The 22,774-nt window shown below is 47.5% G+C and overlaps 1 protein-coding gene across 4 annotated transcripts in view; it reads left to right on the forward strand.

Moving 5' to 3' along the window:
- The first annotated feature begins 18,038 nt into the window (after window positions 1–18,038).
- ADD3 (adducin 3) overlaps window positions 18,039–22,774 on the forward strand; it is a 462,930-nt gene continuing 458,194 nt past the window's right edge. For 2 of the 4 annotated variants that reach the window (XM_086922760.1, XM_086922763.1), the window contains exon 1: window positions 18,052–18,204. The gene's annotated coding sequence lies outside the window, so the exon portion shown is untranslated. Of the gene's footprint in view, window positions 18,205–22,774 lie in introns of all 4 variants that reach the window. The other 2 variants (XM_086922758.1, XM_086922761.1) reach the window with 2 other exon arrangements.

The following is a 22,774-nucleotide window of genomic DNA, read 5'->3' on the forward strand; positions in this document are numbered from 1 at the left end:
CGTAAAGAATCGCATAGAAGAACAGAGAAAGCAATCAGAAAAGCAGAGAAAAGTAGAGAAGAATCTGAAAAAGCTAAAGAAAAAGAGTTACTAGAAGAAGGAGAACGAGCCAGAATAGAACAATTAGACCGTCAAAGAAACGCACTCATTACAGGCATGTATCCTGTTCTTGCCGAGGGCCTGCCCAAGGCGACCCCGGAAGTACCCCGTAACTTGCCACCACCATTGGTCCCGACTAAACTCCGTCACAAACAAACCGCAGCGGACATTTTCCTTTCTTCCTATTTAGATGATGTAGCTCCAGCATATACTAATGTACGCGTACCACCAGCTAATAATGTACAGCAACCTATTCCGCCTGCTCAAAACATACAGCAGCCTACTCAGCCCGTTCAGTCTGTTCAAGACGCGTTACCTCCACCCCCTCAAGACTCGACTTCCCCATCCGTTGTCATTTCCCATCCTGTCACCACTGTCCCTGTCACAACTATTCCTGTCACTACTACTACTACTGTTCCTCCTACTGTCAGTCCTTACAATCCTTTCGCTATACCGACAACCCAGAGTCTGCCTGCATTACCTGCACCTGTTTTCCAAATTACGACACCAGCAATATCAACACAGCTAATTGATGGTTACGCTTCCGCTTCAGGAGGCGCCGTAGGAGGTCAGCCTATCACCCCGCCTCAAGTAAAACTTATGACACTCAGAGAAATAGCATTACAGCGTACGCCCAAAGCAGCGACTTTCCAAACCCTTAGACAGTACATTACAGATTGTAGATATGACTCAGTACCTGGCGAAGAAGACATGATGTTATTTTCGTTACGTTTACGACGTGTTACGAATTATTTGATTCTTTTACCAGAAATGACTAACCATCTAGACAATATATATCATTTTATTAGAACAGGGGAGAGACCAGAATGCATTCGCGAGGCCATGGCACATCAAAAGGTTGAGACACAAAGAATGATCTTACGATTTCTGATTAATTGTTTGATAAGGGAACGAGATCGGCCAGGTACAAGCAAGGAAGAAATGAACATACTGATAAATTGGAGTAACAATATAGCTGATGGTAAACATGATAAACAAAATTGCATAGAAGCCATGTACAGAAAGATCCGTAAAGAAATCGTAATAATACACGAAAAAGAAGATGTGGCTAGAGAAGCCGAGACAGTTAAGAATGACACCGAAGAGGAGGAAGATATAGATAATGCTGTAGAAGACCAAGATAGAATAGCGTACGTAGGTAGAGCAAGACTTCCTAAATAGTATTCTTTTGACAGACCTTTTGACAGACCCATTCGTCTAGAAAGCAAGAAACGTTTCCTTTCTCCCATACCAGAACAATGTTCTCTTGAACATGTATTTCAAGACACCGATAAAATACTGAAAGAAAGAATGGGTTACAGTGAACTTAGTACCATGCGTGATCAGGAACTAGCACGGTCAGCAATCCAATGGGCTGGAAATGATAGTATATATAAAGATGATTCAGTAGCGCAAACGTTTTTGAGTCTTACCCCAGACGAACAGCGATTAGCTGGTATGTACATGATCCAGCATCTCATTACACTATATGAAAGTCAGCATTCTGATCCAGGTCCCCTATATAATATATTGGAAGAATTACTCCTAAAAAGATGGAGAGGCCTTGGTACCGATTTAATTAATACCATTCTAGAACAACGCCACAAATACAGAACTTTCCTGACTCCACATTTCGTTCCTGTTCCTGCACCTCCAGTAAGACAACCATTTTACATAGACAGACAGAATCCCTTACGAGAAGTTCATCCCGTCCAGATCCCAGGGGGTGAGCTCCAACGAGTACACTCCCTTGACCAAAATGGAATTATTGGAAATGAAGAAAATAGTGCCCAGTCATGATAAAGATCCAGCAGGATTCCACCGTGAATTAAAAGACATGTTACTCATGGGAGACTATACGTATCCCGACATTCTTAAAATGTTAAAGGTATTGTTGCCGGCTGGTATTTACGAAAAACTGAAGGAGAAAGAATGGGAGGTGGGAGATAAAAAGATTATTTGGACAGAATTAGAAGACGAAGAAAAGGGACGAACCCAAGGTATAGGTCTTGGGGACAAAACCAAAGCATTACCAGGATTATTAGTACAAGTCTTGCCTAGATTATTGACAGTTAAAAAGGAAGACTGGGATGCAATCTCAGCCTGCAAACAGAAACAAGACGAAGACACTAGTGATTTTTATTCTAGATTCGAGAAATGTTTCATTATTAATAGCGGCCTGAAAACAAGTAGTGAATCATATCCACATCTTTTTGTGACCAAATTAGTCGAGAATTCCTTACCACAGGTTAAAAATAGAGTACTGAAAGTCGAAAGCACATGGCAAGCAAATACTCCTTCCCAAATGTTACAAATGTTACAGTACCACCAGAACCGAATCAGAGAGGAACACGAACATGAACAGAGACGTATGAAAGATACGAAAATGAAAGTACTAGTTGCCCAGTCCGTCCCAGCAGATGGTCAGAAGAGGGGTACGACACAGACTAGTCATCCTGCAGCTCCTGTTAAAGGGAATTGCAACTACTGTAAACAGCCAGGTCACTTCATAAATGAATGTGCCGTTCTAAGACACAATATAGCCACAGGCAAAACGAAAGAAAAACCGCGTCCGCCTAGACCAGAACACGTCCCACAGAATATTCCACAGAATACGCAAACTCCCCAGAATGCACAACAGACAGTAGCTGTACCCCAGCCTCAACCCATTGCCGCCACGCAACATGTCACACAGCAAATGTACCAGTATGCACAGTCAGATTACCCCGATTATCAGCAGTATACATGAAACAGCCTAGAGAGGGAGGTTGGCTTGCCCCTAATCGAGGTTCCTGTAGATCAAGATGGTCCCTATGTACATAGTCAGGTATTAGGGAAAGACAGAAAATTTTTGATTGACACAGGGGCGAGCAGAACTACCATTAGTCATGACGAGGTTCCAGGGGCTCCCCTCTCAGGCTCACAGAATGTTTCCCTTGGATTTTCAGGAAAGCCTATTGTTAACGAAGTGTCAAAGCCAGTTCCCCTTGCAGTTGGTCCATTGTCTTGTACTACAGATTTGTTACTTACGAAATCATGTCCTGAAAACTTGCTTGGTATTAAAACGTTGAAAGCTCTAGGAGCAGTAATATGTTGTTCTCCAGAAGGAGTGAGATTGTTTTTACGTGACTTTAAAGGTCATTATGTGTTGAGAGATTTTGATCCATGATTGCAAAATGTACCACAGCATTTGTGGGCGCAAGGTCCAACTGATGTAGGTTGTATGCACATTACTCCCTATCGTGTCACACTCAAGCAAGGTGTTGTACTGCCCCGAATCCGACAATACAAATTGCCCCCCCGAGGCTGTAGCAGCCTTACTGAAAATTATTGACAAGCTCATTGCCCAAGGAGTAGTTGTAGAAACTGACTCCAATGTATGTAATTCTCCAATCATTCCGATTCTTAAACGAACTGATCCAAATTCACCTCCAGTCTACAGACTGGTGATTGACCTTCGAGAACTAAATAAATGTATTATACCACAGTACCCAGTAGTCCCAGATATTTCATCACTATTGACTGCCATTGATTCCGAAGCTGCGTTTTTCACTGTAATAGATCTTAAAAACGCCTTCTTTAGTGTCCCCATTCATCCCGAAAGCCAGTACCTTTTCGGGTTCTGTTTAAATGGCCGAAGCTTCAAATTTGCACGTGCACCTCAAGGGTTCACAGAAAGTCCTAGTATTTACAGCCAAGCACTGAAACGACAACTAGACAGTATTCACATGCCTACTGACACTGCTCTGTTGCAATATGTTGATGACTTGTTAATTACAGCACAGACCGAACGTGACTGCGAACGCGCATCACTGACAGTCTTGTATTTTCTGGCCGAAAAGGGGCATAAAGTGTCCCCTTCGAAGCTACAATTCTGTGCCCAGCAAGTGGTATACCTTGGACACTTACTGTCCAAGAGGGGTAGACAGTTGACACCTGACCGCATCCAGTTAATTGCACATCTGCCACAGCCCAAGACACAAAAGGAGGTACGGGCCTTCATTGGCCTCACTTCTTACTGCAGACAATGGATTCCTCAATATGCATATCTAGCCAAGCCACTCATACAGTTGACAACATAGGAGGCAGCGACTTCGACTGTCCTCCCTTGGACTCAGGAACATACACAAGCTTTTAATGACTTGAAGAAAGCTCTATGTCAAGCACCTGTTTTAGCGACACCATGTTACAGCAAACCTTTTACGCTTTTTGTCACAGAACGCGATGGCACAGCGTTATCTGTTCTCACACAAGATCAAGCAGGACACCATAAGCCTTGTGCTTATTTTTCTAGTACATTGGATCCAGTAGCCCAGGCTCTGCCTGCGTGCTTAAAATCAGTTGCAGCAACAGCTCTAGCTATCAGACAAAGCGACTCAATAGTGTTAGGGCATCCCTTGACAGTACAGGTTCCACACTCCGTGGAAGTTCTTCTAAACCGAACCCAGACTCAACACTTGACCATAGCACGACTGACAGGTTATGAACTGACACTGTTCCAGCCACACATAGAAATCAGACGTTGCAACATACTTAACCCTGCCACATTGTTACCCTCGAGTACCACTGATCCAGCACCACATGACTGTGTAGAAGTCATTAATACCGTGACAAAGCCCCGACAAGACTTGACAGACATTGCATTGCCCGACCCAGACCTGACACTTTACGTGGATGGTTCATGTATGAGAACAAGCACAGGAGAGTTAGTGGCCGCATATGCCGTGACCACTGAAACAGAAGTCATAGAAACACATCGTATTGACACATTATCTGCCCAAGCAGCAGAGCTCATCGCTCTGACCCAAGCCTGTATACTAGCCAAGAACAAGAAAGTAAACATATACACAGATTCACAGTATGCATTCGGAGCCGTTCACGACTTCGGTGTTCTTTGGGAAGAAAGAGGTTTTTTAACTTCTCACTGTGCCAAGATACAACACGGTCCCCTCATTCAAGCCCTGTTAGAAGCAATACACTTGCCTACAGCCAAAGCCATCATGAAGTGCAAAGCACATACTAAAGTCACCGACACTATTTCCCAGGGTAACGACCTAGCAGATCGAACAGCTAAACTCACAGCTCAGACTCAGACAGACATACCGACTGACATGACAAAGACTGAAGTAACTTCACTGACACATTGTATGACAGTTAAGGATCCCACGCTAGATGTACTCGACATACAGACACATGCAACCCCAGAAGAAATCAAGAAATGGACTGAACAAGGAGGGATCCAGACAGATCAGGGATGGATGACGAAGGGAAGAGCCACATGGTTCCTCCCCGACTCTATGGTTCAAGTTATCATTAACACAGCACATAGTCCAGCACACTTAGGAGAGACAGCCATGTTAGACAGTTTACAGAATCTTTGGTTCAACAAACATTTACGAACAGCAGCGAAACAGAAAGTGCGTACTTGCATGATCTGTTGTCAGTTCAATCCAGGCAAAGGTATTCCCGTGGAACAAGGTGGATTTCATCCTCCTGACCATCCTTTTGAAGTCCTCCAGATGGATTATTTCCAGATGGACAGATGCCGAGGATTCAAGTATGTTCTCGTAGTCGTATGTGCTCTTTCCCGATGGACAGAAGCATATCCAGTCCCAGATTACACTGCTGTAACCACTGCCAAACAGCTGGTCTGTGAATTTTTCCCGCGATACGGCTTGCCCCGTGTTGTGTACTCTGATAATGGTCAGCCATTCTCGTCCGAGCTTATGAAACAGGTATCACTCCTGTTAGGTTACCAGTGGAAGTTCCACTGTGTACGACATCCTGAAGCCGCTGGTCTCGTTGAGAGACATAATCAAACCCTGAAAACACGATTAGCGAAGGTCTGTGCAGAAAAAGGTGTAGATTGGATAGTAGCCCTGCCAGTTGCCCTCTTTTACATGCGAATGGTAGCTCATTCTAGAACTGGATTGTCCCCGTATGAAATAATTTTTGGACGTCCCCCGAACATGTGGGGTACGCCTATGCCCCGAAAAATAACCGATGTTGAAAGTACTATGCTGACAGATTACTTGGCTTCCTTGATGTCTGCACTACAATCTTGTCGTTCACAGGTCGCGGCTGCCTTCCCGGACAACACCCAAGTAAAACCGCATGAAATCGTTCCAGGTGATCACGTCTACGTTCGGAACTTCGACAGATCGAGCCCTCTGGAGCCGAGGTGGAAGCAGCCAAAGTTGGTGTTATTGACGACGAGGACCGCAGTAAAGCTAGAAGGCCGGAAGGGGTGGCTACACTCCAGCCACGTGAAGCGCTTTCATGGATTGTGTCCAGAGACTGAACTAAAGGACTGCTCCCTTTCAGACACTGACTCTAAACTCCCCCTTTAGAGAAAACTCCGCAACAAGAATATCGAGCTAAGTTGAGGTCTAGTAAGTCAGACAGCGTTTAATTGTTTAAGTCCCCCTCGGGTGAAGCGGTTAGACAGGTTTCTGACATGTATAAGATAGACCCAAGTAGTCAGAGAGATAGGCGAATTGAAAAGAGAGAACAATATTGTAAAAATTTGCACAGTCGATGCGTTATCGCATTAATTTTCATGTTTCTTCTGAGTCTTACGATCATATGCATAAGTTTAATGCTACATGTTTTCTTTCCTCTTGATTCTCATGTACATGCTTCCTCTAATGACACTGTAGAGCACACTTTCAGCGACCTGCCTCCCCACGAACTGTCCTATCGTCTAGCAATGCGCAATAATACATTCATCCGTATGTTACATCATTCTCACCAGACCAGCAATGCCACCAATTGCTGGGTATGTGGCCGACTCCCTCCCTATAAGAAATACAAGGGAGCTCTGCCCCTCTTTCCTTATCCGTTCACACATAATGGTTCGTGTGGTGCATGGTTTACTTTAATGTATTCCCTAGATAGTAAGTCCACAGTTTCCCAAGGCGATTGGATATGGGGGAACTTGTATACAGTCATGAATAACATATGTTTCCCAGACAAGGAATGTCTTCCCCAAAGGACAGGGACCGATCTAGAAAATGAAGTGTATGGATTAGGTAATTTTACACTTAACCTCATGATTCTGAATGTGCAGTCTGAGACTAATTCGGACTTGCCGTTTATTACAGTTTTGCCAGTGAAAGGTGAATTATGCGTCAGAAAGAATGGTTCAGTACATCTAGGACACAGTGATTGTAATACTGTGGTCGAATTCAGTGATAAAGGAAAATCTACTTTCAAAGCCTCCCGCCATTCTTATTTTATATGTGGTCAGACAGCCTATGTACGTTTGCCATTAGATTGGGATGGGACGTGTTATATTGCGTTCCTATTGCCACCTGTTTTCCTAGCCCCGCCTGATTATCATCGAAATCCACATCTGGTACATGTGAGACATAAGAGAGACCTTCCTCCCGTTATCGATTATTCTGAATCAGCATGGGATCAGTATAAGGATTATATCAAAGGATGTTTTTGGTTCATAGGTCCTGTCCAAAATAGTAAGATAATTCGAAGATTAACCAGAACTTTGGAAGCAGTAGTGAATGAGACTACTTTTGCTTTAGGTAACCTGACCGAGGAGCAGTCTGCTATGACACTTGTTGTTCTTCAAAATCGCCTTGTCCTTGACGTCATCCTGGCCGATAGGGGCGGGGCTTGTAGAGTCATCGGATCCAGTTGTTGCGTGTTTATTCCTAATAACGCGCCATCCGTGTATAAAGCCATAGCAAGGCTCCATAACATAGCTCATCAGATGCACCAGAATCCAGACACTTGGACTTGGTCCGGTTGGCTCTGGAGTGTGATATCCGCCTGGGGATGGAAATTGTTATCATTCCTAGGAATAATATTGGTCATAGTATTCAGTTGTTGTCTCTGTCTGCAATGTGGGCCAGCGATTTGCGGCTTTTGCGCCACAGCTTGTATTCCCCGTCCAAGTACACGTTCCCGAATAAAGAAAGATGAACAAATGATGCTATATGAACATATAGATAGTCTCATGAAGATAGATATATCCTAAAGGGTGTAGTAGGGTCCAAGGAGGGAATGAGGTAATAGAAATTTTCAGGTAGCCAATGTGTCCCCCACTCGCACCCTATCCATGCTCCCATGTTCCTTGTATGTCGTGTAACTTCCCTCCCGTACCTGCTAGAAAGACGCATATGTATTTGCGTCCAACCTTAACATGTCAGCTATCCAGTCCTGCAAGAAAATCCTGTTAATTAGGCTTCTAGGCCTATGGTGCCAACGTCTTTACATGGTACACTTTTGAATCTCGCACACGTTTTCTCCATGTTTCCTGGCCCAGTCGAGCTAGGCCCTTAATTGAGGCTCCAAGTCTCTTCTGTCTCTGAAAACTGTATGCATCCCTGACCTCTGCCTTACTTCCTGCTCAGCGAAGCGGTGCCCGGCTCAGCCTGGTCTGCCTGCCAAAATCGTATTTTGCCTACAGTTATCTGCTCAGCCTCCTCGAAAACACATTCCAGTCTAGTGAAATAGGTAAACATATTCCCGGCTGCAGAGCAAAGGGCCCGGCCTTCCTGTCCTCCTTGCAAGTGATTTACTGAACCCGTTACCATGGTAGGCCCATGGCTCCGCGCATTGCACCAAGACACGTATGCACGCACTAGCATTCAGTATTGAACGGCCTCCGCCCGAGAGACCTTTTACTTCAGACACTACATCCTCCAAACATGAGGTACCAGATATGCTATAGGTACAGGTCGTTCTGACATCCCAGACACCAGTCTCCTCTACTAGTGCTAAAGTCAAAGCCCCCAGTTCTCCCCAGTTACACGTCATGCTCAGTTGCGCGCGCATCTAGGTCATAGGTTTCTGCTGATCCTGCAAACTTTTTCTATGCATCCACCCACTTGTGACGTTTCTTGTGACGTTCCTCTGACATGTCCAGTGCACGCCCATGTGTACGCCTTTTTACACGCCTCCTGTTACGTACATGTGTTCTTATCTCTCTCTTTTCACCTGTTACGCCTACTGTATTCATTTCAATTATACTGTTTTACTATATATAATGTGTGATGCTAATAAAACGTTGAATATCCCTTCCTGAACCTTAGTGGTGATGGAACATGATGTCCTGCTTCTCGAGGAGCATAATTAAAGCCCGTATGACTCAGATACCACGGACTCTGCCTCTCATTTGATTGAGCTGTCCTTTATTGATATTTAATGTATGGAAAAATAGTTCGGTAATTTTATTTACCACAGACCCTTTGCGCGAACGGCTCTATATAAAGAGCGAAAAGCAGAGGGGACAGTGGGCACCCCTGTCTGGTACCACGCTCTATTGGAAAGTGCCGAGAGCTGCACCCGTTCACCCGGACTACCGCAGATGGGAGACGGTAGCAATTAAAAACCAGGTGCCGGAACTTCTCGCCGACCCCAAACTTGCCCAGGACCTTCTCCAAATAAGGCCAGTGCACCCTGTCAAACGCCTTTTCCGCGTCAATGGAGAGGAGCATGCGTTCCCCGGGAATCCTCGAGGCCTTCTCAAGGATATGTGTCACTCTCTTCGTATTGTCTACAGTCTGCCTGCCTGGTAAAAAGCCGGCCTGATCCGGGTCGACCATGCCCGGGAGATGGAGCGCCAGACGTGCCGCCAGAATACTAGTGAAAACCTTCAGGTCTGTGTTCAAAAGTGAGATTGGGCGGTAGGACCCGCAAGCAGTCCGGTCCTTGCCCGGTTTCGGAATCACAGAGACCGTAGCCTGAAGAAATTCAGGGGGAATGGCACCCGGCTCCGTGAATGTATTAAAAAGACGCGTCAAAAGAGGCGCGAGCTCCTGGCAGAAGGTCTTGTAGAAGAGAGGAATAAAACCATCAGGTCCCGGGGCCTTACCAGTCTTGAGCCGGGAGATCGCCGTAACCACCTCTTCAATCCGGATCTCCCGCTCCAGATATTGGGCCTGATCCGGCGTCAGCAACGGGAGCGACACCGAGTCTAAATAGTCTGTTTCAGCTCGTGCGGAGGGGGTCTCGCCAGCGTAGAGGTCGGCGTAGTAGTTACGGAAAACTTCCGCGATCTGCCCGTCCTCCGTGACCGACCCCCCGGCGGGGGTAACTAACTCCTTCACCCGGTGCTGTTGGTGTTGCACCCTGAGCTTGTGCGCCAGGAGCCGGCCGCACCTGTCCCCACCGGTGTAATACTTGTGCTTCAGGCGAAGCACCGCGTACTCCGCTCTGTCTGTGTCAAGAGCGGACAGGAGTTTCCTGGCGGCCTTCAATTGCCTCCAGACCCGGGGGCACCTGTTCTGTGATGTACCTGTTCCAGCTCGCGCACCTGTCGAGTAAGCTCGTCCCTTTTGAGCTGGCGATCTTTGTTCTCCGCCGAGGAGATAGCGATAAATTCGCCACGGAGCACAGCTTTCAGGGCAGCCCATTGCGTCGCGCGGGTAGTGTCGTCGTTGTCGTTTACACGCCGAAAGTCCGCTATGGCTGCACGGATCTGTTGCACCGTCGATCGCCTGTGCAGTAACGTGTCCCTAAGACGCCAGACCCCCTCGAACGAGCCACTTGAGGTAGACGGAAGGTGCCCTCCACCGGTGCATGGTCGGAGAGAGAGAGGACCCCCATGTCGGCGGTCGAGGCCAGTTCGAACATCGGGCCCGTCACTAGAAGATGATCCAGCCTCGCGTAGGACTTGTGGGCGTGGGAGAAATAGGAGTATGCGCGAGTCGCGGGGTGGAGGCGTCGCCACATGTCGTGCATATCAAGCTCCTCCAGTCGGGTACGAACCGAGCCCGAAAGCTCCCCCGACTGGTGGCGCCGCTGCACCGACCTGTCCAGAGACGCATCAAAAACCACATTCAAGTCCCCCCCAAGTACAATGTGCCTGTCAGGAGTGGTTGCCACATCTTCCAGTGCCCTGTGCAGAAATTGGTCCTGATGGTCATTGGGGCCGTATATGGAGCCTACAGTAAACACCAAGCCCCCCACCTTGATCCTATATGCCAGGAGTCTCCCCTTCTGCGCCGCTACTTTCTGCAAAACCTCCCCCCTGAACCCTCTTGATAACAGAAGCGCCACGCCTGCTGTTTTAGAGGCACTGGAAGAAAAGAGTTGCATGGGGAACTTAGGGGTGCGCATCCTGGAACAGTCCTTGGCCAGCAGGTGGGTCTCCTGCAGTAGGCAGATGTCGGCCTGGGAGTTCTCTAACAGGGACAGGACAGCCCGAAGTTTAACCAGATTATTCAGCCCCTTCACATTCAGAGTAACAACTTAAAGGGCCATCACGGAGGGGAACACTAGAAACGCACATGAAGGCAGGCAAGGCCCACCGGGCAAAACTCAAAGGCCACAGCAAGAAGCACCATCGCACAGAGAAAGCAAACCTCCCAACGGCACAGTACAGTCCCCGAACCCCAAAACTTCCCAACTGTGTGAACCCCCCCCTACCCCCAGACCCCCGCACTCCCAGCTCCACACACCCCCCAACCCCCCCCCAGCAAACCCCCAAACTCGAAACCTCCCCCACCAACTCCCTTTCCTCCCCCCCGCCCCCCAAGCCATTCAAAAGTGTCATTGTCCCAGTCCGGTCCTTAGCGGACAAGGCCGTGGAAAGTCGATCAAGTGGTCGTCCAGCCACCACCACCAGCACCCCCGCCTCCCCCTACCCCTAGAACCCCCGCACCTGCAATGATGAAAAGCTAATGTAGACTCCCCCCGGAGTAAGTTCAGGCCGTCATGGCCACATCGCCGTTCGTCATCGCCCTGGAGGCCTCCTGGATGGCGCTCGACATATCTGCTCGAATCGTGGGCGAGTCAGGCCTCGCAGGCGGCGGGGATCGCCTCTCTCCGATCTGTTGCCAGCCGTCTCGAGTGCTGCGCCTGCGGCGAGGCGCCGGGGTGTCCGTGTCCGAAGCCGTGATCCCCAATACTCCGCAGACATCCTGGAGGGACCGAAGCTGATGCAATGTTCCATTCCACCGGAAAATCAATTGGAAGGGGTGCCCCCACGAATACTGTGTTTCGTGCTCCCTAAGGAAGTCCGTGGCAATCTTAAATGTTTTCCTCTTCTGTAACGTGATCGTGGATAAGTCCTGATATAGAGCCACCGGGTGATCTCTGAAGCGGAAAGGCTGCTGTCGCCGCGCCTCGCGGAGAATCCGCTCCTTCAAGGGGAAGTCCGGCAAGAAGGCCAATATGTCCGGGGGGGCGCCGAGGCCCTGCGAGGTCAGCCAACCCTGTGCGCCCTGTCAATTCGTATTTGGAAGTCCTCAGACTCTCCCAGGATTTCGCGGAACAGGGCTCCCAAGTAGGCGGCCACGTCCTCACCCTCTTCGTTGGACGGAACACCCCGGACCCTGATGTTGTTCCGCCTGGACCGGTTTTCAAGGTCCTCGGCGTGGGCCTGTAACTCGATCTGTTGTTCCCGCAGCCGCAGGACCTCTTGCTGCAAGTGGGTGATCTCCTCGTCCCTAGAATGACCAGCCGCCTCCACGGTGTTAACTCGCTCCCCCAGGGAGTCCACTTCTCTTCGGACTTCCCGGACTTCTCCAGCCACCTCCTGCTTCAAAGTCTGAAAATCCTCCCTCAAGGAGCTAAACAGGGACTCCAGGAACGACCGGGTCACTGGGGGCTCTCTGCCGTCGGCGCCCCTTGAGTTGGCCGGGGGGCTCGGGGCGGGTGGGGCCCTGTCGTTGCGCGGGGCACCGCGTCCCAACATGTCCGGCAAAGTCCGATCGCCTCTTCTCTGCCCCCTGGCATTCGACATCTCGGAGAGGTGGGGATCGCCGACGTCCACAGCTCGGCGAGTAGGCGCCACAGGCCGGGGCAGTTGAGCAGCAGAAGCTGGCCGGTCCCACAGTCGCTAGTATGGGAGCACTGCAGGCTAGAGGCCCCGCTCGAGGCCAGGCGGCTGCTCCGTGTTCTTCAAAATGGCCGCCCGTATCAGGCAATGGGGCCAACGCCCAGGAATCGAGGCCGACCCCCGTCACGGGTCCACATGCAGGGCGTACAGTCAAAGGGCAGGCTCGCAGGGCGCGAGGCAACCAGGGCCGGCGCGCCAAGATGTGCAAGTACGCTGGAAGCACGACCTCACTCCGTTGCGGCCAGGAGGGGACCGGAGCAGCCACGTGGGGCAGGCCTTCTCGAGCCCCGGCCTTGCGTAGTTGCCGTAGGTCGGCTACGCCTCCGCGGCCACCGTCTATTCAGCTCCGCTCCGTCGACGAAGGCCGTTTCGGCACCCACCCAGGCGCCGTTTCGCGGGCACGCCGGCAGGCCACCCGCAGTCGCTGGATCACCTCGCCAGAACACCAAGCCTGAATGTCTCGCGGCTCTCGGGCCTCCCGTAGGTCTCTCGGCGGGCACCGCCTTGGCCGGCACCCGAGCAGAATCACCGCCGCGGCGGGGCAACTGGGGCTTACCGACTGTTCTGCACCACCACGGGGATCATCAGGTGTGGTAGCCGCCCGATCTGGGGGAGATCAGCGGCGGTGAGCGGTGCGGGGTTTCCAGGGGCTCGGGAGCTCTCGGCAAGTGCGTCCTCTCAGCCCGCCATCTTGGCCACCGAAACTGCACATTTTAAAATGTGTTCGTTTTAAATTATCGGATACTTTGGTAACTTTATTATTATCCCTTTAATTTTTATTGTTTCTGCCACTCACCTCCATCACCTCTTGCTGCTCCTTGTATTTGCTGAGGGCCTAGCCTGTATTTTATACTCAGAAGATTGAGAAAGCTGGTAATTCGGCCAAAGAACTGTTTAAGACGATCACACTTCTATCTAAACCCCAGCAAGCTGATAGGTTGCAGCCTAACCAAGATATGTGTAACAGCCTGGCCACATTCTTTCAAAATAAAGTTCACCTTATCTATGATGACCTCTTGAAGAGTCGTTTAGATATGGATAACGAACTACAAACTGAGGCAAAACCAATCCATTCTAGCCTAGTTAGCTTTCCTGCAGTTACTAATGAGGAGATTTGTGACTTATTAGTTTCGATAAAATCAGGTTCCCCCACTGACCCTTGTCCCCCTACTATCATGCATTTAGGAGCGAGCCAAATCGGAGGCCAATTAAGACCTCTGATTAATCAGGTGCTGGAGTCAGGGAAGTACCCCACCGCTTGGAAGAAAGCGATAATTAGACCTATTCTCAAGAAAGCCACTTTGGACCCCTCAGAACCTAAAAACTTTCGACCAATAGCCTGCCTTCCCATAGCAGCTAAAGTCTTGGAGAAAGCATTGAACAAGACTCTAACAGAGTATCTTGATACTAACAATCTGCTGGACCCTACCCAACATGGTTTTAGATCTCATCATTCTTCAGAAACTGCCCTCATGGTAGCAACTGAGGAGATCCGGAAGACTGTCGAAAGAGGGGACAAGGCGATCCTCATCTTGTTAGATCTGTCAGCAGCTTTCGACACCGTAAATCATTCGGTGCTAGTCCAACGTTTGCAGGATATTGGCAAAGGAGGTTCTGCCTTGGCTCTCCTTACATCATTCCTGGAAGGAAGAGAACAAAGTCTGCATTGGGAGGGATTGCAATCAGATGGTCTCGGTCTTCCTTGTGGCGTTCAGCAGGGTTCAGCGCTTTCGCCGACACTGTTCAATATCTATGTCACCCCCTTAGCTAGACTTGTCAGGAAGCACAGTTTTGTAATGGTATCCTAGGCAGACGATTCTCAGTTAATCATCTCGTTGGCAAAGCAACCTAAGGATACCGCTGCATGTTAACTAATGTGGAACTCTTTGAAAAAACCCCAAAAATGTTTTTGAATAAACAAGACACTTTTTGCACATAAACATTACTTTTCTTGGACTCTTTTCTTCTTACGTGCACCCCCAACCAAACTTTCAAACAACCTGAGGATACCGCTGCCAGGTTCCATGGGTGCCTTCTGGAGATCCTGACCTGGATGAACCAATGCTATCTAAAAATCAATACAGATAAAACGGAAGTCATGTAATTTGGGCAAGGACAACTCTTGTGGAATCCCTCGTGGTGGCCAACAAGTGCAGGGGAATGTCCCAAGCCGGTGCCCAAAGTCAGAAATCTGGGGGTGATTTTTGACAGTCAGCTCAATTTTTCAGCTCATGTAAACAGCCTTACTTCCTCCTGCTTCTACTTTATAAAAAAAGCTGACAACAATCTTCCCTTTCATTGACCAGGCTCTACAAAAGAAAGTGGTAGTGGGTCTCCTGCTTTCTAAATTGGACTACTGTAATGCGCTGCTTCTGGGAATTGATAAAGCCCAGAGTAACAAATTACAGTCCCTGCAAAATGCAGCTGCTAGGCTGCTGTTAAACATTCCTAAAGGCAGTTCAACGTCGAAGGGAATTAGAGCTCTTCACTTGCTCCGTGTATAGCAAAGGGTGGAGTCTAAGGCCTTATGTACTGTCCATAAAGTTTATTATGGGGGAGGGGCCAAGGATATGCAGAGATTATTTAACCTTATATCCCAGCCAGGACATTAAGGTCTAGCAATGCCTGCCTTATGCAGGTAGACAAAATTAGGAGAGTGAGATTGGGTGGAAGAACATTCTCCCATTGTGCAGCTAAGCTGTGGAACAAACTGCCACTTGCTATGCGACTGCAGCCTAATCATCTAGCTTTTAGGAAGGATTTTAAAACTCTGCTGTTCCCACCAATATAGCCTGTTAACCATGTGACTTTCCCCCACTTACACTAGCGCCAAGACGCTGTTTGCATTCGCGCGCTTTATAAATATATATTCTATCCTTACATTTTCACCTGCCCAAAGCCTCTGGAGGCCCATTTGCATTTGTCCTCCCACTTCTTCTGGCCAAGTAATTAGCATTAGAATATATGTGAATGGTTGTGAAATGCTTTCCAGAAAGCAAACAATAAGCTGACCTGAATGGGCAGAGATACTCCTCTGAAACAGACAGAATACGCAGTGGGGGTGGCGGAAGACTTTGCCATCTTGAATATGCCCAACGTGGATAGGGTGGTCCCCAGGATCTTTTATTCCATTGGTTATGGCATGCCCAGAATTCATTCCCACCCACTAACCCATGCCAGGCATAAATGTGTCATCTCTAGGTACAACCATCAGAACACTTCTGAACCTGAGGAAGATCAGAATAGGACTGATTCTTCATTTACTGTTCAGTGAAGCACCGCCCTTTTATTGCAGCCAACTGCCACTGCGGCAAGAGTTTCACCTGTACAGTTGTGTGCGAGAAACAGTTATTTAGCAAGGCAAGAGGTCAAGCATGGGTCAGGCACATGGCTCATAGGCAGAACTGTGATGCTGTACACCACCTGCGTCACACAGGCTGAGCGCAGCAGGTATGCTGGGTAGATGCTAGGCTATGCATTCAATCTTGCACACAACACAGGGCTCTGAAGCACTTACTGTGTACATATGGTTAGTTCAGAGCCCCCTGATCACAATTGTTATGACACCCTCAGTGTTTACCTTGGGCTGTGTACAAGATCTATGCCAGCAATGATGCACACAGAGACTTGTACTACGGCTTAGCATGACAGGGAACATCCAGTAAGCCCCTGAGACAGCCCTTTTATTCATAAACTGATGTTATGAGCTATGAACATTGAGTTTTTATGACCAGGGAGGAGGAGACATAGACAATGGATTCTGCCATTGGTGTCACACATGCGTAAGATATTTCCCAATATTTCTACCAACTTGGACTTACAGTACAGACCAGTTCTGTAAAAACCACAGCCAGGTGACAACTGTTGCTCTGCAGCTATTTATTGCTTTTTAGCCATTATGTATGCTGCAATTTTTGATCACAATACATGCTAAAGCCTGAAAGCGCCATGAAGGGGCCACTTCACTAGAGGTGGGCGAGCCACTGGAAGCTCGAGTCGAACTGAAGCCTGGCTCTGGCTTAGCTCAAGGTTCTGTTGGAAGTCCAAGCCCATAACTAGCCTAGCTTTAATGTTGGATCTGTCTGCCTTCTTCCCTCTTCCAAGGAAGTGGCATTACGGCCAGAGCTGGAGACAGTAGAACCAGAGTAGAGCCTCAGCATCAGATCAACATCCTTTGATCTTGGGCAAATCACTTACACTTCCCATGCCTGTCAGAAATGCATGTTACCTTGTGTAATGTAACTGGTGTTCATGTAAAGCACAATACCTTCGGGTCACATTTGAGCTATCTTTTAAAACATTGCAGTAAAATGCCCTAAAAGGTCAAACAAAGCCTTAACATGAGAGATACCCTTTTACTGGTTGATTTGTACAAAATGAAACCGCAAACCATGAATAATTTGCAGCTTTCCCGATTAAATTGTATGATAATAGGCAAATATTTTATTTCAACCTTCCTGATCGCGAAAACACTTTCAAATCTGCACAAAGCTATCATTCAATAATTATTTTTACTGCAGTGTGATTATGTGCCCTAATAATATTAAAGCTTTCACCTGCTAAAGAAATACACTTTTTTTAATTGTGAAGAAACATCATATTTAAGTGGTGTTTGTTTTACGATTTACAAAGCAAAAATGTTCCGGGGCTTGGCAAGTTCACGAAGATACGAGACAGACACTTGGCTCTGCCGGTTAATTTGTTGGCACGCACCAGTGTAAGCAAATCCCTAACGAACTCACATTTTGCAGACCAAAGCCAGCACCATTAAATCACGCAGGACACTGAATTCCCCTGACCCACGAAAAGAGGTAGTCTTGCTGAATGCTCAACTCACGAGTGCTTTAGGAATACTTGGTATGTAACACACAATGCTACCCATCCCACACTGACTATTTCTTAGATAGTCCAAAATACCCTGTTCAAACAACCGCCCGCCAAACAACCTCTTCGCGCCTGACTCTCAAATCACCCATCCGAACTCCTCGCGCAGAAAAGGTCTGCTGGGAAATGTAGTGTTTTCGGGCCACGCCTCCGAAAACTGCACGTGTTATGGCGTCAGTAAAAAACTACAATCCCCACAGCTCTTCTCCCCCTCGTTCCTACAGGGCTAAGAGGTGGACTACGTCGCCGCTCGCCTCAGCTGTGAGTGACGCCCTCCTCAGCGCCTGGACAGAGACCAGGAGAACAACACGTAGAGGAGGAGCAGCAGCTTGGTGGAGAGAGGGAGCTGCTGCACGGTCGGCGGCGGGGGAACGGAGCGGGCTGGGGGCGCGAGGACCTCCCATGGTGTCTGCAAGGTACCTGCGCTCTCTGGTCACTGCTGGGGCGGTATACCGGGGTAGGGGCGAGGATAGGAGGGGCGGGGATAGGAGGGGGCGGAGAGGGAGCTACGCCTCTGCTCGAACTGTGCGCTAAAGCCACGGTGGGGTGCAGAGTGCATGCGTGTGGTATCTGCAGTCTGTGTGCATGCCTCTGTCCTGGGCGCGGTTTGTGGAGGGACGGGATCACAGGCATGAGGAGTGCTGTGCTGTTGTTCTCGTGTGCTTTCTCTGCAGCACTCTGCTCATGCTGCTGCCGTGCAACGCATGATCGCGGGAGGAGGGGCTCTGCAGTGGGCTGCACTCTGTCTGCAGCCCTTCTGACCGAGGGATGCTGTGAACTTGGGATTCACGGGTTCGCATACACGTGATTTAGGGTTCCAGACTTCGAGTGGGTGGGTGGGTGGTGCTGCTGGCTTTGCTCTATCAATGTTCGCCGTTCTTTAACCCATGGTTCCTGTGCGTGAGACGTGAACGCCCCCACCCAGAGAACTCGTATTTCTGTTTTATCTGTACTCAGCCCCTTTAATCCATGCAGTTTGAGAGTCTCGAAGGGCAGGGGTGTTTTCCTTGGGATGAGCTGCATCGGGATGTGTATTCTTCTCTATCTTCGCCCCCCATCCCGCACATGTATGTGAGGGCGGGGTGGAGGGAGTCTGTGCTCGGTGGCGGGCTGAGGTCATGTTTGGATGCTGTGAGAGGAGTACTTGGACATGGGCGGCTCTCTATCATCAACGTTAAAGGGTTGTGTACATGCCACATACCCGCACCGTGTGTTATGCACAAATCTTTTTCATCAGTGTGATTTACGTTCTTATGCGGTCTGTTTGCATCCGAGCTGTAAAAACGACCAGTCAGACAAAAATTGTTCTTGCTGTGAACCTAAAATAAGGGATTACACGGTTTGGCTATGTACCATGGCGCTTGTAACTTTCAGATAAGTATTTGATGCAGGTCAGACTTTATCAGTTTAATGCGATCTTCTGATTTTTTTTTTTCGGTGTCTTAAGTCGTGAATACAGCTCAGTGGTCAAATCTATTCTCTACATTTAGTTGCCACGCCTTGGCACCTATATTATTAGGCCAGACACTGAATGATCATGGAGCTCGTACTACCTTCTTCCATCCCCCTAAGCAGGTTCGATGCACTATGTGCTGTTAGAGGTTTATGGAAGGTTTACACCAATGTGGAAGACTTGAATCTTCATTGTTAGCCACTTGGCTCCTTATACATTCATCTGCCCTGGTTTTGAGTAAGGAATGGTGCTGAAGCCCCTAACCTGACTTTTTTGGGACAACTGCTTTGGAAAATATACTCAGTTAACAAAAGGGCATAAATGGAAAATACTCTACTTAGAAGATCGGAATTAAGCGCCATGCAGATCTACCACACATTTAATGAACCTTACCTGCTCTCTTACTCTCAAAGCGCTAGAATAGATGACCAAGCGTAAATCACTCGTGAGAATAAATGTTGGAATTTGTTTTCCTTTTTAGATTTATATATAGTTTTTGCTTTTCGTCAAAGTGCAGCATGCACTTGAGAGAAGTAAAGACAACGTCATCCATGTAGCCGAGTAGTAACCTCGTGAGCAAGAGTTCTTTTGTTATGAATATGAGTGAATGCTGCCAGATGTAAATGACTAGACCCAGTTGACGTGAATTAAGTAAATCCATAACTTCTTCTTGGCCTTTGCTTCACTACCTTGGAAGAAGTTATCTTCTCTGTTGGGTTCAGTTATTTAATTAGACACAAAATAATGCAATATAGGCTTGATCAGAGATGCTGAAGTTTTAGCTCTGGGACCCAACCCATTTTTTGTGCAAAGCATCTTTTTTTGTTTCTCTAACAAGTGCCACCTCTTATTTTGAGTGATTTTCACAGGGTGGTCATAAGGAAACTGGAGTTATGCAAAATTGGGTGGCACAAACAATGTCACTTTTTTCCAGTTGTCCTCCGGTCAACATGTACAGCATGAAGCAGTCAAATAGACTGTGGGCATAAAAGAGAGAATTCTTCTCAAAAGTTCCACTAGATTCATGGGCTCCCACTGACAGAGAATTACTTTTAAGATCCTTTGTCTTGCACTTAAATTCGTTTATAACGTCCTGCGATCATACCGTCTGGGATTAAAGCATCAATGTGCGCTCCTTGTCGAGCTCGGAATAATTAACTCTTGGTGATCTCAAAAACTAGGTGCAAAATTGGATGGGATTAGAGCTGTTGTGTCCTGCTTTTAGACTCTGGAATACACCTCAGGGTGATCCTTGAATTGTTGACCATAGCAGAAGCTAAAGAGGTTTACCTTTCTTGAGTAACTTTTTCTGCTGTTGGCCTCTGTTTCCCCCTTTGACTATGCTCTATGAGTAATGGCTTATTTAATTCTAGTTATACCGTTTTTCACCTAGGCGATCAGGCAATTGAGTTGTAAGTTCTGCATCCATATAACGTCTAAATAAAATACACATTTATTTTTCAAGGGAAAGTACTCTAGAATATTACCTTGCTGTTGATTTGCTTACAGTGATCATTACCGCTCAATAGTTGATTTACATTTTTTTTGTTTAACTGCTTTACAATTGTTACCAGATATCATAAGACTTATTGGTTAGCGCTTTAAAAATTCTGTTTTTATTATGCTTGACTTAATGGTGTAATGTTGGTGGGGAGGCTGGAGTTGTCGAGCATTTAATTGGATATCAAACCTAATGGAACTCTGCCCCCCCCCCCCCCCCCCGATGGATGCACTCACGGAGTGGGAGCTCAGACCTGGACAAGGGCTGCAATACGTGGATCCTGCAAGCTGTGTTTTGTATTTAACTAATCCCGCTCCCCACCCCACCCCTTGATCAGTTTTGACAGCTGCAATAAACGCCTCTTCTTGTAAGGCAGAGAAAAATCTCACCATTGCGTCGGTGTCGCTGCTGCTTAGATGTCTGCTGCAGCGTTAGATCGGCCACCCCCACATCCCTGACTGGCCATGCGGCATAGGCACGTTTTGAAGTCCTATCTAAGCCGTCCTGTTTACCTTTCATCTATCTTCAAAAGGATATTAAATAAAATGCACAGTGGTGAAACGTGGTTCAGATGTGCTTTGTGGCCACCTGAAGGGTTAAAAGGAAAATGCCGAGTTGTTTTTTTTTTCTAAAGCTAGCCAGTCTTTCATAGCCTTTTCCATGCAAGGGTCGCATTTGATAACTTAGTGCTTGGGCAGTTTGACCTAAGAGTCGTACACACCCTGTGATAGTTTAACAAAAGTTAGTGCCACCAAGTGGAATAATTACATACTACTGTTTGTAAATGTCTATATTATTTTATATTCAACACCAACCCGTTCATTAAAAAAATATATATATATAATTTGTGGTGCCTCGGGTTCTGTTTAATGTACATCACTCCTACCAGCAGATCGGGCATAATACCATTACTTTGATTACTGTAAGTTTTTTTTCTTTCATAACCCATATGCTTTCTATTTCTGTCTGCACTATCTTTGCTGACCCTGCCCTCGGAGCTTTTTAGTGTAACGCTTTGCATGTTTTTAGTGAGATTAGTAATGCACAATCTAATCTTTGAATGGGGTCCAGCTTTAACTCCTGAGGGGACGCTTCGTACTTTTGACAGTGTGCAAGCTTCTACTGTTCACGACAGGCCGTTGGAATGTTTGCAGTTGACAAGTGATATCTTCAGCAGCCTTTGGTAGGCCTCCAGGTCCGTCCTTGCAAACCTCTGGTTTCAATCACCACACCTGTGTTCGTGGAAACGTATTGACGTGGTTTCTATGAACGTGCCGTTTGGTACTTTCTGCACCACACTGGCCATGCGTATTGTTTTCACATCTGGAAACACTGCCCTCTGAATTTCCTATCAGAAAGTGAAACGCCCTTTGCTGGAAAGCAGATTTCAGAATTTAAACTATTATTCGAGCACCAGGGGCCGCGTTAGGAGGAAAAGCGGAAGAAGTGAAAGTTACAAAAACGCCTCTTTTGTGGTTACCATTGCGCTTCTGTTTGAGGTTTATGTGAAAGTAGTTACATTAAATTGCAGAATCTTGTGCTTTTACTGTTGTAATTGTGATGCACTTTGCGTTGACTTTAAGGCTAGTCGCACCTGATTTATTTGTAGTGCTTCATCTATAGCATTGCCTAAAAAACAAACAAAATTTCATCTTCAAGAGCAGCCCTTTCTTTTTTTTTAAGTTGACTTTTGGTTGGAGTTGTCTTCTGTACTGTTGGCCAGCTCTCATCTCGGTCACCTTACTTTTGTTCAACTAGCAGTTATTTGAGTTTGCATTGTTATTCCGAAAGTACTTCTGACACGCGCCAGAGTTTTGAATAGTCAACCTCTTGTCTTTTGAACTTACATTTGTGGGTTGTAGGACAGAGGCACACATGGTTAAACCAAGCGTGCCTCTACCATGCAGCTCAACCATGAATGTGACTTAACTAGGCCTGGGTCGTAAATTCCGTTTCGCTCGCGGAATTTGGGTAATTCTGCGTTCTGCGGAGAACGCGGAATTGCCAAAAATTCCGTGGCTTCGTGAAATTT

Source organism: Lissotriton vulgaris, chromosome 5 (assembly GCF_964263255.1).
Source record: "Lissotriton vulgaris chromosome 5, aLisVul1.2, whole genome shotgun sequence".
In the NCBI taxonomy this organism is placed as follows: Eukaryota; Metazoa; Chordata; class Amphibia; order Caudata; family Salamandridae; genus Lissotriton; species Lissotriton vulgaris.